We start from the raw sequence: 17401 nt of genomic DNA, 5'->3' as shown, positions 1-17401 counted from the left end.
ACTGGACAAGCGGACATCGAACCTCTCGTGTGCGAGTTCATGTCCAGAGACGTGAGATGAGGATCAACCGCAGAGACGACGCAGCGCTTCAGACGCCCTGCAGGGGGCGACGCAGGAGACGGCAGCCGACAACCTGCAGGAAACCAGGAATAATAGACCCCGACTGATTGAAATAAAGAAGAGTGAGAGAAACGAAGCCGAGATGGAGTTGCCCGGGGACAGAGGGGAGGAGGAGGAGGAGGAAGATAGATGAAGAGCGGGAGAGGGAGATACATTTATATTATGTGATTAAAGGGAAGAGGAGGCCGCCCGTCCGGAGTGATGCGGCTCCTCCTCTAATTGACCCGGTTAGGATCCACGCTCACAAAGACACCTAATTGCTGCAGCTGATTGGCTCCTGATAGAATTACGGCTGTCAGTGAAGGTCGTTAGCTCAGATCCACAGTGAAGGTCGTTAGCTCAGATCCACAGTGAAGGTTGTTAGCTCAGATCCGTCTCCCATCTCCTCGCGCCTCACGCCGCCTAACGAGCTGCTCGCCCTGAGCTGCTCTGTCAGGGAGAGAATCCCAATAAAGCAGAGCCGTGTGTGTGTGTGTGTGTGAGAGAGTGAGAGTGTGTGTAAGAGTGTGTGTGACAGAATGTGTGTGAGAGTGTGTGTGTGTCTAAGAGTACGTGTGTGAGAGTGTGGGTGTATGTGTAAGAGTGTGTGTGAGAGTGTGTCTATTCACAGATCAATATTTGTGAACGTGAGCAGCGTTCCCTCCCCTGAGCGGTGGAGCGATGCGGAGGCTTTAATCTAGGCTAACGGGTAGACAGGAAGTGGAGCTAATGGGTAGACAGGAAGTGGAGCTAACGGGTAGACAGGAAGTGGAGCTAACGGGTAGACAGGAAGTGGAGCTAACGGGTAGACAGGAAGTGGAGCTAACGGGTAGACAGGAAGTGGAGCTAACAGGTAGACAGGAAGTGGAGCTAACGGGTAGACAGGAAGTTGAGCTAACAGGTAGACAGGAAGTAGAGCTAACGAGTAGACAGGAAGTGGAGCTAATGGGTAGACAGGAAGTGGAGCTAACGGGTAGACAGGAAGTGGAGCTAACAGGTAGACAGGAAGTGGAGCTAACAGGTAGACAGGAAGTGGAGCTAACGGGTAGACAGGAAGTGGAGCTAACGGGTAGACAGGAAGTGGAGCTAACGGGTAGACAGGAAGTGGAGCTAAAGGGTAGACAGGAAGTTGAGCTAACAGGTAGACAGGAAGTGGAGCTAACGGGTAGACAGGAAGTGGAGCTAACAGGTAGACAGGAAGTGGAGCTAACGGGTAGACAGGAAGTGGAGCTAACAGGTAGACAGGAAGTGGAGCTAACGGGTAGACAGGAAGTGGAGCTAACAGGTAGACAGGAAGTGGAGCTAACGGGTAGACAGGAAGTGGAGCTAACAGGTAGACAGGAAGTGGAGCTAACGGATATGTCTGACCCGCGGCATGTTCTTCTTCTGCGAACATCAGATATGAGCTGATATACGAATGCTGCTGAATAAATACTAAAGTGGAATAAAATAGTTATGAACATGAACATGATGCTCAGTTTGTGTTTTCATACAGTACAGTGTGGTTTTTAATATATATATATATATATATATATATATATATATATATATATATATATATATATATATATATATATATATATATATATATATATATATCGGAATGACGTAATGTGATGTGTGAGACCCGTTTTAAAACTGTCAGATGATTGATATGAAATGTTTCTCTGTTTTGTCTTCTGGAACCAGCAGTTAAAGAAGTTCATACTTCCATGTTCAGAAAAGGGCATGAGAAATCGTCGTGTTTTGTTTGTGTGTGTGTGTGTGTGTGTGTGTGTGTGTGTGTGTGTGTGTGTGTGTATGTGTGTGTTTGTTTGTGTATTTGTGTGTGTGTGTGTGTGTGTGTGTGTGTGTGTGTGTGTGTTTGTGCAGTCCTCATGTTCTCCGTCAGATGCAAACAGGAAGAAGACAGAACCGGATAGCGGGGTGTGAGAGAACCTGCTGGTGTCAGCGGTGCAGAACCTGCCTCCAGAACAGAGAGAACACGGATCTGCTCTGAGCGGAACATCCATGATGTCCGCCGGCTTTGACGCGTCTCGCCGGCGAGTTTTTAGGATTCACTGTATGAAAATCCCTCAGAGCGAGAGAGAGAGAGAGAGAGAGAGAGAGAGAGAGAGAGAGAGAGAGAGAGAGAGAGCCTGCAGGGACACAATGAGTCACCAACATATTCAATCTGCATTTCATGGAGGATGCAGCAGACTTAAATATGTCTCTGTGTCCATCTCAATGTTCTTTAACCCCAGTTCAGCCCCAGACATTTTTCTCAAAAATTGCCAATGGTTTTCATCCCCATACTGAATACAGAATATCTCGTTAACCACAAGAGCTATTTGAATAACTTCAAAAGGTGTAAAGTACAGACAACAATTGTGATACCAGTTAAGAGGTTTATATAGCAGAATATGTGTTACTGGTTTATACGTTGATGATAGAACACATATGATGAAATGACACTATATGTTAACATCATCTCTGCAAAGTCTGACTTTGGTTAAGTGAAGTTACATATTTTTAGTAATTATTTTAGTGCAGATTTCATGAACCGTAGGTTGAGGTCTCATGAAAGCAAACATGCCCTAACTTTCTTCCTGGACCTTGAACGCTTCTGGTTCCACAACAGGGGCTCTGCTCAAGCAGATGCACCAAAATATACCAACAGTGGCGGGCCGTGCATTTTCGACTTAGGCCTTCAGTGCCGTCTGATATTGTTTACATAAATACGCGCATGTTGAGACGCTGCGTCATTAATAGACAGTGCATGTCGTTCAAGATTCAAGATTCAAGATATTGTTATCGTCATATGCACAGATAACAGGCAGTTATTCCGTACAATTAAAAGCTTATTTTGCTCGGACGTCCGAACACATAATTACAATAAACTTTAAGGCAAAAATAAAATAATAAAATAAAATAGACTTAAGGAAAAAAAAATATTAATAAAAATTGGCACAAAATATAGTGACAGTATTGCAGAAATAGTGAACTATGCATTGCTACAATACAATATCCAAAGTATGGCCGTGACATGAAATGAAGTCACATTTAGTTATGTAGCTGAGGGTTTATCTTGCGCCTATACTTCACTTTATTAATGAAACAACAACACGATGCTGCGTAGTTCAACCACTTTTATTCTCGTTCCACCTTCACTACAACATTTCCTCTCCTCTCTTTCCGTTTTTCCCTTCACAACAAAAGCCCCAGAAAAGTACATCAGAACACTGCTTCCTAGAGAACTGTTCAAGTACTCAATATAATATCTTAGAGTTATAACAAAACTTGACAAAACAATCCAACAAAACCGCGGCACTAAAACATCGCACCTCTCTGCAGAAGCAGCCCAACTCCCAGCTGTTCTCCCCACACCGGCACCCAACGACGATGCCACCACACCAGAGGTGGCTTGATGGAAAACAGGTCTAGCAGCGAGCGCAGCCGCGAGCTAGCTTGGCTGGTGAGCTGCCGGCGCGAGCTAAGCTAGCTCGTGCTCCTAGCTCTGTGGAGGTGGGAGCCAGCGGAGAGCGAAGCGGGGGGGGACAAACACAAAAAGCAGAAAAGGCAGTTCTCTCACCAGGTGCTGTTCACTTAATGAAGACGAAGTCCATCCTCCTCTCTTTGTTAACAAACAGTTCAATGACGTGGTGGATCAGTTCATCGGTGTAACCCTCCATGAGAAAGGCATGAAGTAAATGCGCCACCAAGTCCGTTTCTCCTCTTCCTTGGGGAGCTCTTTTGAGTCACTTTCGACTCATAGTTATGGTTTATGTTAATATTTATGGTGCATCCAAATAAATAAAAAGTTCAGCTGCAGATTGATTTATGTCACTGATTTGAGTTAGTTGATGAATGTAATGTAATTTCACACATTTAAAAGAGTTCTTAGAAGTAAAACAATGAAGCATGGGAGGACGTGTCCGTGAGAGGAAGTGGCTGTGAGAGGAAGTGGCTGTGAGAGGAAGTGGCTGTGAGAGTGAGAGGAAGTGGCTGCTGCCGCTCTGCACGGCGAGATGGAGGCGGCTCGGTGCTCTTCAACACATTAAAGCCCTCCAGCTGTCCATTAGTGCGCCTCTGTCATGTTTGAGAGCGGGAGGTGGGAGTTGCACATTAGCTGAAAGCTAACAGGAATAATATAGATGTGCAGAATTTAACCTCTGACCTGGTGTTCGCGCGCCCACGCCGCCCGCCGGCCGCTAACGCGCTAGGAGGGAGCGCAGCGATCACAACAAATGAGTCAGCGAGCGGAGAGGGAAGCGGCGCCGTGAGCAGGTTCCTAATGACGACTAATATTAGCATAACCTGATGCGCTTGTTGATCAAGGGTAAACTTTTGGGGGAGGACGTGCGAGGTGCAGAATAAACAAAAAGCAGCTGTTGCCAAGGCTCCAGCGGCCTTTGGAGGAGGAGGAAGACGGCGAGGACATCTTTAATGCGCTGAGCAATCTGTCGGCTCGGCGCTCGCCATCCACTCGCTTTTATTCCTGCTCACTTTTCAGAGGCTGCAATTAGACAAAGGGGGGGTTGCATTAATATATTTATTTTTCTTCTTTTACCCCCAAAAAACTAAACATGTCTTTTCTTTGTTTCCTCCCTCCCTCCAGTTTTACCCCCGGCAGTTAATTGCACGGAGCTCCTCCGAGCTTCCCGTTACACGGCCGCCGCTGCAGACTGCCGCTTGTCCTTTAAATATTATATGAAGACTTAAGTAACAATTGTTGTTCTTTTCCCCATCAAGTATTCATGCGCTCTAAGTGAGGTGCACCATGGGAGAGAAGTGCGGCAGGAACCTTCGATGGAAACCTGTTTGTGATGCATTTTAGGGCAAAAGTAAAAGTGAATGCTGCAAAGAAAATAAAGAGTGCATTTTGATTCAGTCCGTTATGTTTCATAAACCAGAGAAGAGGTTCAACTTCGGCTTCGTTCAAACCAACAACTTCACCTCAACTCAGCAGAGGTCCTGCAGAGGAATGTCACACAACTTATCATAACTATAATAATAACTCACCGGGGCCTTTTCCATCACATTAATTTGCTCGTCAACATATTTTTGGAACAGTTTTTGTGATGAATACTTTTGGAACAAGGTCGATATTTCACAATGAATCGTTCCTGAAACCCTCCTTCCCTCCTTACCTTTCACAATAAAAGCTTTCGACATATAATGTTTGCAAAAGAGTATTTCACATGTTCGTGCCTTTTATTTGTCGTACGCTCGCAGCATTTAGATTTTCTTTCTCTCATAATGCTTTTATTGCACTCCCTTAAAGGCACAATCGGTACTTTCGTAACATATGAATTACATTTATAATTGAACAGTTTGAGTTCTATAAATGTAAATAGATTTAGCGGAATCAATAAAACATAAAAAGAAACACACTACAAAAGACAATTCTCGTGCATCTCAATAACGTGAAACAATATTACAGTAATAAGGTGAAGAGAAGAACAATGAAACATTTATCTCTTGTATTAAGAAAATAAGCCGGAGGACTCGCTGATAAGCTCTATATTTGGTCAACGTGGAGAATTTGTGCTGCAGTGTTTACACGATATAAATGCATCAAGCAGAAGCCCCATTACTCTCTCCCACACACACACACACACACACACACACACACACACACACACACACACACACACACACACACACACCAGATCTCAGTGAACCACAGTGTAGTCTAATAAGTCAAACTGCAGGCCGAGCATGAATACCAAACGCGGCCTAATTGATGACCTAATTTATGCAATAACCAGTACTTTTTAATTATAGTTATTTATTGCCAAATGTTTACGGTGCTCGGCTGATTCATGGGCGGCGCGCTGAGCCGCGGGTCAGACTCAGTGGGCCCGGTTTATAACGCTGACAGCCACATTATCACAGCTCCACTTCATCATCGCTGCTGCTGGAGACGAAGAGGAGGACGAGCCCGACCACCAGAAGGCCGCAGACGGGAAGGGATCAGCGCGCTAAAGGAATCCGGCTGCTGTTTGAAGACGATCCTCACGTCAACGCCATGCGTGTGGCTTTGCTCTTCCCTCATTGTCGCCCCGTAGTTCCTCGTAGAGATGCCCGACCCCCTGCGTTACCTCATGCTGCGTTCACACCAAACGCGTTGCGAATGTAACTCGCGCCTGAAAGGGGCCGTGGCTTATCTCCGTAAAAACAGATACCGTTTCCTCCATCCACCATGGAAATAACCACTAGTTCTGCTTTATACTCGTTGTGTAAACTCCACATACGTGGGAACATCAAACTCCATGGTGTCTGGGTTCATAATATTATCTGTTGTCCCACAGCAGCGTCTGAATGAAGCCGCTAGCAGCGCTACTTCAGGACCAGCAGCAGTTTGACTCAGCAACGGCGGTGATGACGGGCGGAGCTTCTCAACGCTGATTGGCTTACGCCACGCAAATTTCTTCGCCCGCGAATGAGGCGAATTATTCACGCCACGTCATTCGAAAAAAATTGCGTGATTCGCGTCATTGACATGTAATCTACTCTGCAGCGCGTTTGGTGTGAACGCAGCATTACCCTGCTGCTGCGCTGCAGCGCTCCCTGACTGACGCCTGCATGATGACATTATTCCTCACCAGGAGTCGTCAGAACCAACCGGCTCAGCTGACACGTTCACGTTGAGGTCTGGGAGGAGTTGACGCTGGAAGCCGGTTTCCCACAACACCTCTGCACCGCGGCGTCTACGCGTTGATGACATCCAACGGAATCTGAGACGTGACAGACGGATATCGCTGCTTTCAAAAGCATCCAAGGATCCTCACCGCTGAACAAGTCGATCAGCGTCACCTTCCAGAAGCACAAAGAAGAAGCTTATAGCTCAGTGCCGTCAAAACGGGTGAGGCTGTCACCGTGGAACCAACATGCGGTTCCGGCTTCAGTCTACATCATCATATCATACCGTTGGCCATGTCAGGAAAACACCAACATATTAAGGTCTTTTTTGTTTTGTATTCTCCAGACGTCGGTTTATAAAATGATTTCCATTGGAAAAGAACTTTAAAAGTTTCTCAAAAAAAGAAAAAAGAGACTGAATTACCGGCTCAGACTGACTTGGTAATGGAGACTTCAACAGTGTAGAAACAAACGGTGGCAGCTGAGCCGCGGGGAGGTGGGGATGTTTACTTCAGCCAAACTGGTGTCACCGCGCGCTGCCAAACGCTGTAAATGCACAACTCTTGTAGCGCATTAAACATGCAGCGACGCAGGCGAGTGACAGCGAGGCGCCGGATGAGCTGGAGATTGACTCTACACGACAGGAAGTTATCTGAAGCCCGCCGGGACGTGAGGGCAACGGCATGGATTTCTTTAAGGCAGGAGGAGGGAGGGAGGAAGAGCACGCAGAGACAATCCCGCCGGAGGAGCCGAGTCACCGCACCGGTGCTGACGGCGGCGCCTTTGGACGCTTCGCTGTTCGGCTCTGAGAAAATCCTCGAGGGGGATGAAGACCTGCAGACTCCGGTGACCTCTGACCTCCCGTCAAGAGAAACAGCTCCGGAGTTCAGCTCCGACTGCCACTTTCAATTTGAAGGCTCCCTTCTCTCTTCCCCTCGTCCTCCCAGCATGCCGTTCTGCATGTTGATGCGGCTGCCGGCGCCGCCGAGCGGCCTGCGCGTCCGTCCGTCCTTCTCCCCGTCGCTCTGCAGCAGCATGAACACCGGCGGCCGCAGCTGATCGGCCGCGTGACGACTGCTGGATCTCCAAACTGCTGTCTGCCGCTCTGCGGCCGAGGGGCTTCAACAGCATCACGGAGGATAAAACACGCCGCGCGGCGTCGGAGCCGAGGAGTCTAAGTGGTTTGAAGGGGCACGGCCCGCTGAAATGGGTTTTTAAGCTGTAAACTAAACGGTGAGGCATCAATGCTGGAGGTGATATTGACATTCCTTATCAGAGAACTCTAAAAAAAAACTACATTTCATGGTTGAAAATGGCTCAAAACGCCATCTCCTGTTTTCAATCCGCCGTAAGCTTCATGATGAGTTCTGAGACGCGTCTGTATTCCAACAGTGTCACTCATGTCTGTGGACTGTGAATGAGCCAATCAGCACATCTCAACATCTGGTAGTGACTGATTATGTGGAGATAGTGATGCACTTGTAGTTGTTTGATTTTACTTGCCTTTATTTCTTGGCTGGCTAGGTAGCTAGCTACCATTAGCTTGCTAGTTCCACCATGTTTTCTTGCTAATGAACGCTGGGCTCCTCCTCCGTGGTTGGAAACGGAGTGAGGAGGAGATTCTGGCCTCCTTTCTAGATTTAAAACAATATGAACAATATTAATTAAATGCATTTACTGTTTTCAAAGCTACTGAAGCGGTCATGTTTGTCGTCACGGCGTTGAGGCGTTCGTCTTAAAAAAGTGGGCGTGGTTTCATTTCATTTAATATTTTTCATAATGATGATAACAATGAATCATAGTTATCTGAAAGACTGAAGGCAACGCTGAATTTTACCCCCAAAAAACTCTTGAATTAAACCTTCATTATTCATGGAGGCTTAATGAGGTATTCACAGTTATTATGTAGCTTCCGGTATATTCACATCTGCCAACTACAAGGAGCCGGGAGTTAAAGGTTAAGTTTTACATGTTGGGCAGCCGGAGCTTGGAAGTGTCCCTGAGTTCAAGATGAACACAATGAGGGAATATGATAAATAATTACTCATGAAGGCTTTTTTGTACATTTACTTGGCACACGAGAAGCGCTGCAGAGTCAGTGAGATCATCACTACAAGCGACACCTCACCCATCACGCAGCCAGTGGGTCCATTTGCTGGTGAATAAATATTGATTAGTTCGGCTCAGGCCTCTGCAGAAGAAGAGCTAAAGCTGGAGAGATGATTTTAATTAGGTATTAGTTTCCTCTGGCTGGACCCGCGGGACCAGAAACTAATCCAAGGTGAGATGTGGTTTCTCATGTTGTCATTAATCCACTAATCCACATTATATAGCTTGTTCACTTGCATCGAGGAGCAGAGTTTTAACCAGAGCACAAAAACAAGCCTGCCTGCTGGATCCAACAGTAACACATTGGATTTCATATTCTCTGCTAATATTTTGACTTTTGCACACACACACACACGCACATTTTATTATTATTGTATCTGTTCAGGGAGTTTGTGCTTCCTCAGCACTCACAGGCTTGTATTTGGTTTGTGGAAGCTCAGATCCGGCTTCTCCTCTTGGCTGCGTTCGGCTTGTGATTAGCGAAGTCACAGATCTGCTGATCGTCCTCTTCCTCTAATGGGCTGGCGACGCCTTCAGACCCGGACGACCACCTCGTTCAAAGGAGCGCCGCACGGTGACGAACGAGCGCTGCCATCTTTTACTTTTGATCGCCGGCCGCTGAACACCGACATCTGTGCACGCTTTCTTTTGCCAGTTTGACTGCGAACCAAGACGAGTCGGTTTCAAATGAAACCAGCGAACGAGGGAAGCTGGAGACGAGTCAAAAAGGAGAAGAAAAAGAGGGGAGGGAGAAAAAAAGCAGTAAACAACGTTCTGGGCAGGTTTCTGTTGGCGGGCGGATCTGGCCTACATTTCCCTGCATCAGCGGCAGGTAGTTGGAGTTCCTGATGAAAAGAAAAAGAGGGAGCGCTTGGATTTAATTTGGGTGATCTGACACGTTTGATGAATGGAGAGACAATGCTTCTCTCTGCTCAATAAAACAAAAAGAGCTGGAGGTGTGTGTGTGTGTGTGTGTGTGTGTGTGTGTGTGTGTGTGTGTGCCAGCGTCAGCTTGCCTTCTGTTCTCCTCAGAGGGCTGAGCGACACCAATTAACTCCCAAACAGTGGTGATCAGGGGACCTGTAAGATACCACACAAATTAAATTAAACCATCCCTAACCATATGCCAATACGTGTCGTCTTCAAAGTCTCTTTCCGATGCAGCGAGAGCTTGTGACTCAGTGGCACGGCGCGATGAAACAAAACGCAGACAAATAAATCAATAACAACCACACCAGCAAATAAAAGGAATCATCTTCTGTTGTTTTTCATCTGAAATGGAGGCTCGGGGAGTTTGTTTTTAAATCTAAAATACGAGATTTCCAGCAGCTACCGGATTGACTGACAGGTTTTTTAATGCAGGGGGACATCAAACGTAATCCTGCTCCGGGGCCCCGGAGTGTCTCTGTGTGGCCCTGCCGGCGTGACACTGAGACATAAATCGATGACGGGCCGTTGAGAGGAACCCTCCTCCTCCTAATTGCTCTGGTTTGTCATCGTCGAACACACACACGGTGACGGGAGGAGCCAAAGGGCAGCGCAGGAAATGTACCCGACAAAGCGTGACCCCGAGAGCAGGAGGATGCCACTCAGGGCGGCCGACCCGCTGCCGGGGGCCCCGAGAGTTCAGCCAATCAGATCAGGTTGAAGGGGACGACCTCGAGTCGCTCTTCGTGGCGGCTTTGTTCTTGTTAGCCGCTCCGGAGTCTTTGAGAGGAGGCAGAGTGTGAAAGTTTGCTGCGTGAAACAGATCAGATCACCTCTGAGCTTCATCGTTGGGAAGAAACAGCCACAGCCAACTTCTTGTCTGTTTTTTTTCCAGCAACGTTTCGTCGATACTTTGGCTAAAAGGTTGCAGGGGGCGGCACAGATTGTACCAAGTAAAGCTGATTACAGCAAAACAGCCTCAACAAATCTCTCCCAACATTTCCCCTCACTACCGGGCTTCGTACGCTTCTAAAAAACACAAATATGTTGAATGTTGCTGAGGTTCTTCTGTGCGTTTGCTCAGAGCTACTAACGTATATTGAGCTACCGTATTTTGAATAGTAAGTAGTATAACAAGGGGAAAGGGGGGAGTTGTTGGTTTGGTCAAAGAAACACCAAAAGTAAACATTGACTTCACGCTTGTTACATGGCATTACGTAAGAAAGCCCGTTGTTTGTTTATTACATCATCCACCAACACATTTTTAATGTACTTATTGAACATTTTGGAGGTTAAAATCAACATATCTGTGATTTACATAAATGTACAATGGACAATGTTTTCATTGCGACTGGGTTGAACGTCCACTTGGTTGCAATGTGCTGTTTAAAATGGATGCTTACTGTGTGAAGTGCATTATACTTCAGATTATAGTCAATTATTATCCTCTCAAATCTGATTCTGGGATGATTCACCGCCACTTTAACTCAAACTCACTGTTCCCACCATCAGACTTCATGACCCTGAATGTTCCTGTGACCAGGAGTGATGACATAAAGAAGGGCTGACGGGTAAGGGACACAAGTTGTTGTCACATTGGCTTCACATGGTTTCTTTTGGAAAATAAAACAGCCCCCTGCTCAACAAGCGTTCAACCTGTTTGCTGCAGTTCAAAGCTGATGATGAAAGCTGTCAGTTGCACTCTAGCGGTGACTAAATAAGACCAGGACCCGGCGGTGGCTTCTGGTCCGCCTCCAGGCTAAACTGGGCTGAGGTCCATTAGTGTTGTGGAAGCAGACCAAGCGCAGTGAAATGTGCAGCACAGACAAACAAAAGATCTTGTGATAGTCGGCTTGTGATTTGAGTCGAGAGCTAAACTGTGACGACGTCCATCTGCTCATCGTGAGCAATGCCAAGGAAACCTCAAGCTGAGGAGGAAGCGTGTCGTGTGTCATCATGTGAGTTGTTCCTAACGAAGGGAGTACAAGAAAGTAAAACATATACAAGTAATACATGCCATACAAACGGATCCTCTTCCTAGTTATGTTGAATACATGCATTTGGAAACCTTCAAGGGATATCAGCAGACCGCAAACAAATCACTTGCGTTTCATTTCTTTCATTTTGAGTTTGTTTTAGTCTCACATTTCCTCTCGGCACATTGGAAGGCGCCATGAAATTACCTTTTTATTTTCTTCACATGATGTAATAACAGTTAAAACAACGAGACAACCTCCGGTTCTTTAAAATGAAGCCAAAGCTTCACGTGTTGAAAGTGGAATTATGTCTCCTGACCACCAGGGGGAGACTCCTCTGGTTGTATAGAAGTCTATGCTTCATGTGTTAAAGCTGCATTCTCTCTCCTGACCACCAGGGGGAGACTCCTCTGGTTGTATAGAAGTCTATGCTTCATGCGTTAAAGCTGCATTATCTCTCCTGACCACCAGGGGGTGACTCCTCTGGTTGTATAGAAGTCTATGCTTCATGCGTTAAAGCTGCATTATCTCTCCTGACCACCAGGGGGCCACTCCTCTGGTTGTATAGAAGTCTATATAAATGACTCTACTTCTCTTGATGTATTCCCTCAGTAAACATTGTAAACATGAGTTTATGTCTCAATCTCTAGTTTCAAGTCTTCTTCAATACAGCATGATGTTCATTTAGTACATTATGGTCATTTAGAGTCAAACAGACCATAAAGCAGGGGACATTTAGGGGCGGGGCTACCAGGTGATTGTTTTCATCTTTAACTCTTTCACGGTGTGTTTTCACTCCATGGAAGTTAATTGTAATACTTTGGTTGCTTACCAATGTCTTCTTCAGCGTTTGGTTGTACTTAACTCCGCCCTCTGCAAAAAAAACAAAATGGCGACGGCAGAACTTGAGCCTTAAACCCAGTGTGTGAAATACTTCGATACTTAACCGCCTAAAAGCCTCAAACTGTTGGAAACAAACCAGTCTATAATGAAGAGCAGTCCCATCATGACGTCCCAGAGTTCCTGGCGGCCTTCATCTTGTGTTTCTCAGTAACTTCGTGATGCTTGGCCTAAAAGCCCTGGTGAGGAAGGACTTGCTAATTTGCTAATGGCTTCTTCTTCTTGTTCTTCCTGTGGGCCATTAGATAAGCAGCCGCAGCAGCCAGCACTCTTTAAAGCGTCGTGATGTAAACCCACTGATCACTATCGGTCAGCTAATGGCCTCTGAAAGGAAGAAAACACATTTACTCACGCTGGAAGATACGGCGGCGTGTAACGCTAACAGGAGCGGATCCATCGCGTCGCAGCGCTTTGATTCAGTGTTCGATACGCTTGGTTCATCGTGGCGCTCTGTGTTTTCTGGATGTGTCGGGCTTTAATCATTAGGTCCAGGCCGTATTGATTGAGACGAGCGCTCGACCCCGTCGCTGCAGCTCATCATTAACGGACACCTCACAGAGACTAAACGCCAACGGGACCCCGGGACCTCGCGCCGATCCACAGGTGCTGCCGGACTGGAGGGGTCCGTTTTATGTGGTCTGCTGGAAAAAAGGAGGATTTAAAACAACTATTTCATACGTAGTTCCTGCAGAACAAGATGCTTGTAGACAGATACAGAAAAGGATTGATTCATATTCCCAGGCCTGATATGAACCCCCTTAAACAGAAACAGTTCTCTCCACCTTCACCTTACGTGTACTCAGTTTATTTTGTAGAAATAAAGACTTCATGGGTATTTGTACTTAGTCTAAATGTGCCCGTCATGACCGCGGCGCCGCTTCACATAGGGACTCATATTAGCGACTTTGTATTGTGATCGGAGAAAAAGCAAGAACCCTCGGAGCAGCTTTAGGTTCAGTGTCTCGCTCAAGGATGCTTAAACATACGGCGAGGAGGAGGAGGAGGAGGATCGAACCGTCAACCTTGTGATGTAAAAAACAGCCTCTCTACTTCCTGAGCCACATCCACCAGACCAATGTTCCCCTTTCAGCAAGAAAAATAAAAAGCTTTACAATTCCTTTTGTAGGAAACTTCTGTGGAGTCGGCATCAAAGAGGAACTGAAGGTTTCAATCAATCCGTGTTAACCGAGCAGAGAAAACTTTTAGTTCAAACACGTGAGAGGGAAAAAGTAAAAGCTGCACATAGAATGAATCTAAACACCTGGATAAAAAATAACATCCTGCGGGGGCAATATGGAGCATTATTATATGTGTTTACTTTTTAAAATATGCGCTATTAAAAAGCCTGCTTCTCTCTCATTTACTTTTTATCCATGTTTACATATATATATATATATATATATATATATATATATATATATATATATATATATATATATATATATATATATATTATCTAACGTGTATTATTTTAAAACTAAGTCTACAAACATCACTGCAGTTGATTCTCAGCTTCTGATTGAATGTTTCTCCTCTTACAGCCAGACTGTTTCCCTCACATCTCGCAGCCGTTAGATCCCTGCCGTTAGCTCTTTGACGTTAGCTCCTCGTTGTTAGCTCCTCGCCTTTAGCTCCCTGCCTTTAGCTCCCCGCCGTTAGTCCTTCACCGTTAGCTCCTCACCGTTAGCTCCTCAGCGTTTGCCCCTTACCGTTTACTCCCCACCGTCAAAGCTCCATTACCGCCGTTGCAAAGTTCTAAACCAACAACACCCCGGCTACAGGGCGAGACACTAATCACGCTGCTGCTAATGCAGAGAAGTTCATGACGGAGGAGTTTGTCACCACAACACAACGAGATGCCCACTTCCTTTTTGCTGAGCCGAGCTGTTTGTGAGCCGGCTGCACTTTGGCTCGTGATCAATGCTCACTTTAAACGCTGTAAACAAACAATAACTCAGCTTTACAGGCAGTCGACTGCTCCGTAGATTAAAGCATAACTGCGGTGAGCCCCGGGGCCTCGCTCGAACGTGTCGTCTTTCTCTGTAATTATGAGCCAGACAAATCATCGGGAGGCGTCCGTCTGAACTCTAGATCACGGCCGTGCACAGGTGGGGCCGTTAGCGGGATCACGGAGCGGCGCTACGCCGCGCGACACAACAGATTTACGCATGAAAGGCGACGCCGAATGAAAAGCAGCGGCATCTGTTCATCAAACGGCGAAATTATATCTCCTTGAGAATCGTTTTCTTTTTATTCCTAAAAGGTTGGGGGTTTTTTGCTTTGGAAAAAAGGATACGTCCATGAAACATCAGTCCAGAAGAAAAAGTATATTTATAGGCCCTTGAGTTTGACAATTTTACCGTCGCCATCTTGTTTTTTAGCAACAAGTGAACAGGAAGTAACCATATGGACGTAGAGATGCCATATACGTCTCTGGTGTTGACCTGTCAATCACCTTGTAGCCCTAAATGACTCTACATGACCATAATTTACCACCCCCTGGTGGTCAGGAGAGAGAATGCAGCTTTAACACATGAATCATAGGCTTCTATACAACCAGAGGAGTCACCCCTGGTGGTCAGGAGAGAGAATGCAGCTTTAACACATGAATCATAGGCTTCTATACAACCAGAGGAGTCGCCCCGTGGTGGTCAGGAGAGAGAATACAGCTTTAACACATGAAGCATAGGCTTCTATACAACCAGAGAAGTCGCCCCCTGGTGGTCAGGAGAGAGAATGCAGCTTTAACACAATGTATACCCAGTGAGGAGAGGGCAGCAGGAAGTGTTTCTTAATGTGTGTGATGATGTCACTAAAAGCCTGCTGCGCTTCATACGGGACGCTAAACGGTGCCTCAGTGCCTCAGTACAAGAAGAAAAAGGAGTCAAACAGCGATTTAGAGGTTAATGTCCTTAATAAATGCTGTGTCTAGCATATGCATGTTGCGTTACATGTGTTATCTTTGCTAAATGAAGCAAAATGAGATTAAAACTGTTGAAAAATGAGAGCAGCAGTGAAGTTGAAGGTTTAAACGTGTGACTGATGGGAGCTGAGGCCTGGAAGCAGACGCCACTCGGCTCCTCGCCGTTTCCCCCGTTTTCAACCACTTTTAATGTGACTCCAGAGAGAGAGAGATGGAATCTGGAGCTAAACGCTGAAGACAAAGTATGCAAATGAGTAATTAGTTCAATAACAGTTTCCCAAAACATCAGCCCTTAAGCAACTGCTCTGCATCTATTATAACAATTACCATATGCAGCACGGCGTCGTGATGGATCTGCCTCTCGCCGCCGTCCCCGAGCCGCAGCCAACGAGCGAGCAGCAGCGTGCTAATGGGAGGCGGAGGAAGGTAACAAACTGACAAGAAAACAAAACAAACACATCCAACAAATCAACTCTTCCTGCACACAGAGAGTAAAAGACTCATCCGTGGGAGGAACGCTACCGACTGCTCGACTGCGGAAGAAATATCAATGAACGGTTCTGCAGCTCTGCAGCGACACATCAGATATTTGTTTAGTCTGTCTAAATATGACCTGATGTCATCTCTTATTATTATTATTATTATTATTATTATTATTATTATTATTATATGATATTATCATCCACTCGAGATCATCAATTCAAGTCAACACGAGCACCTTTTGTTTCCTTCATTCTGTGGCGTTCAATTAACTCGTCCAAGTAAGTTTAAGAAATGTTTGTTGAGTCTTTCCCAGCATGCATCACATTTGGTTTGACCTTTTTGTGGGAATAAAAATACAATAATCTACACAACACTGAAAGAAAAAAAGAGCAACTCGTTTAGTTTCTCTTCAGGACAATTTGTGTCTCTTAAAACCAAAATGTCTCTCAATCTCTCAATGAGAGCTTCTTTATTAAATTCTGTAGATCATTGGGGTCCAGACTTCTTCCCTTCAGAACACAATACACCTTTATTGATTATAGGATATTCCTTTATTGATCATAAGATATTCCTTTACTGATGATGCACCAATACAATGCATCTCTCTCATAGGCCACGCCTCCTGATTATCTCAATGCTGGAACTGTGGTTCTCTCATGGAAACGGCGATGAAGAGGTGATGAAGAGGTGATGAAGAGGAGCCTCGGTGCCTCGGAGCAGCAGCTTCACTCAAAGAGTTTCTTCTTTGAACAGAACTTTGTTTGTTTGTTTCTTCTCAGGACTTCAGCTCAACTTCTCTTTGAGGAAATGAAGAAGAAATTGAAACAAGAAGAAGAAGAAGAAGAAGAAGAAGAAGAAGAAGGACAGAAAACACTGTTGTAATAGTAATTATAATAATAATAATAATAATAACAATAATAATAATAATAATAATAATAATAATAATAATAATAATAATAATAATAATGGTTATATTTATTCATGACTAAATAGAATTTATCTTTGACATCACAATGTCCTTTGATCAGCTCTTATTGGAATGTAAATAATAATAGCGCTGTTAATTATAACACTTATAACACATTCATTTATAATCCAAAGAAAGGTCCTATATGAAGTAACTGTCATCACTAGTTTAACAACAATGAACAACAGGTTTCCTGCCAGCATCTGTTTCTAAAATAAGTTCGAGAGTCACCAGCAAAAGAGTTTTATTATCTATGCATTATTATTTATGTATTGAGCTTTCTGCCCTTTTTCTACCTTAAAGGGGTTTGGAGTTGTTCCTGTTCTGATGTGAAGGTCAAAGGTCAGAGCAGGTCGTACGTATAGACTGTAATTTGTGATTTTGGGGTCTAGA

The sequence above is a fragment of the Taurulus bubalis genome (genome assembly GCF_910589615.1).
Source record: "Taurulus bubalis genome assembly, chromosome: 13".
Lineage (NCBI taxonomy): Eukaryota > Metazoa > Chordata > Actinopteri > Perciformes > Cottidae > Taurulus > Taurulus bubalis.
This window is presented reverse-complemented; position numbering follows the sequence as displayed.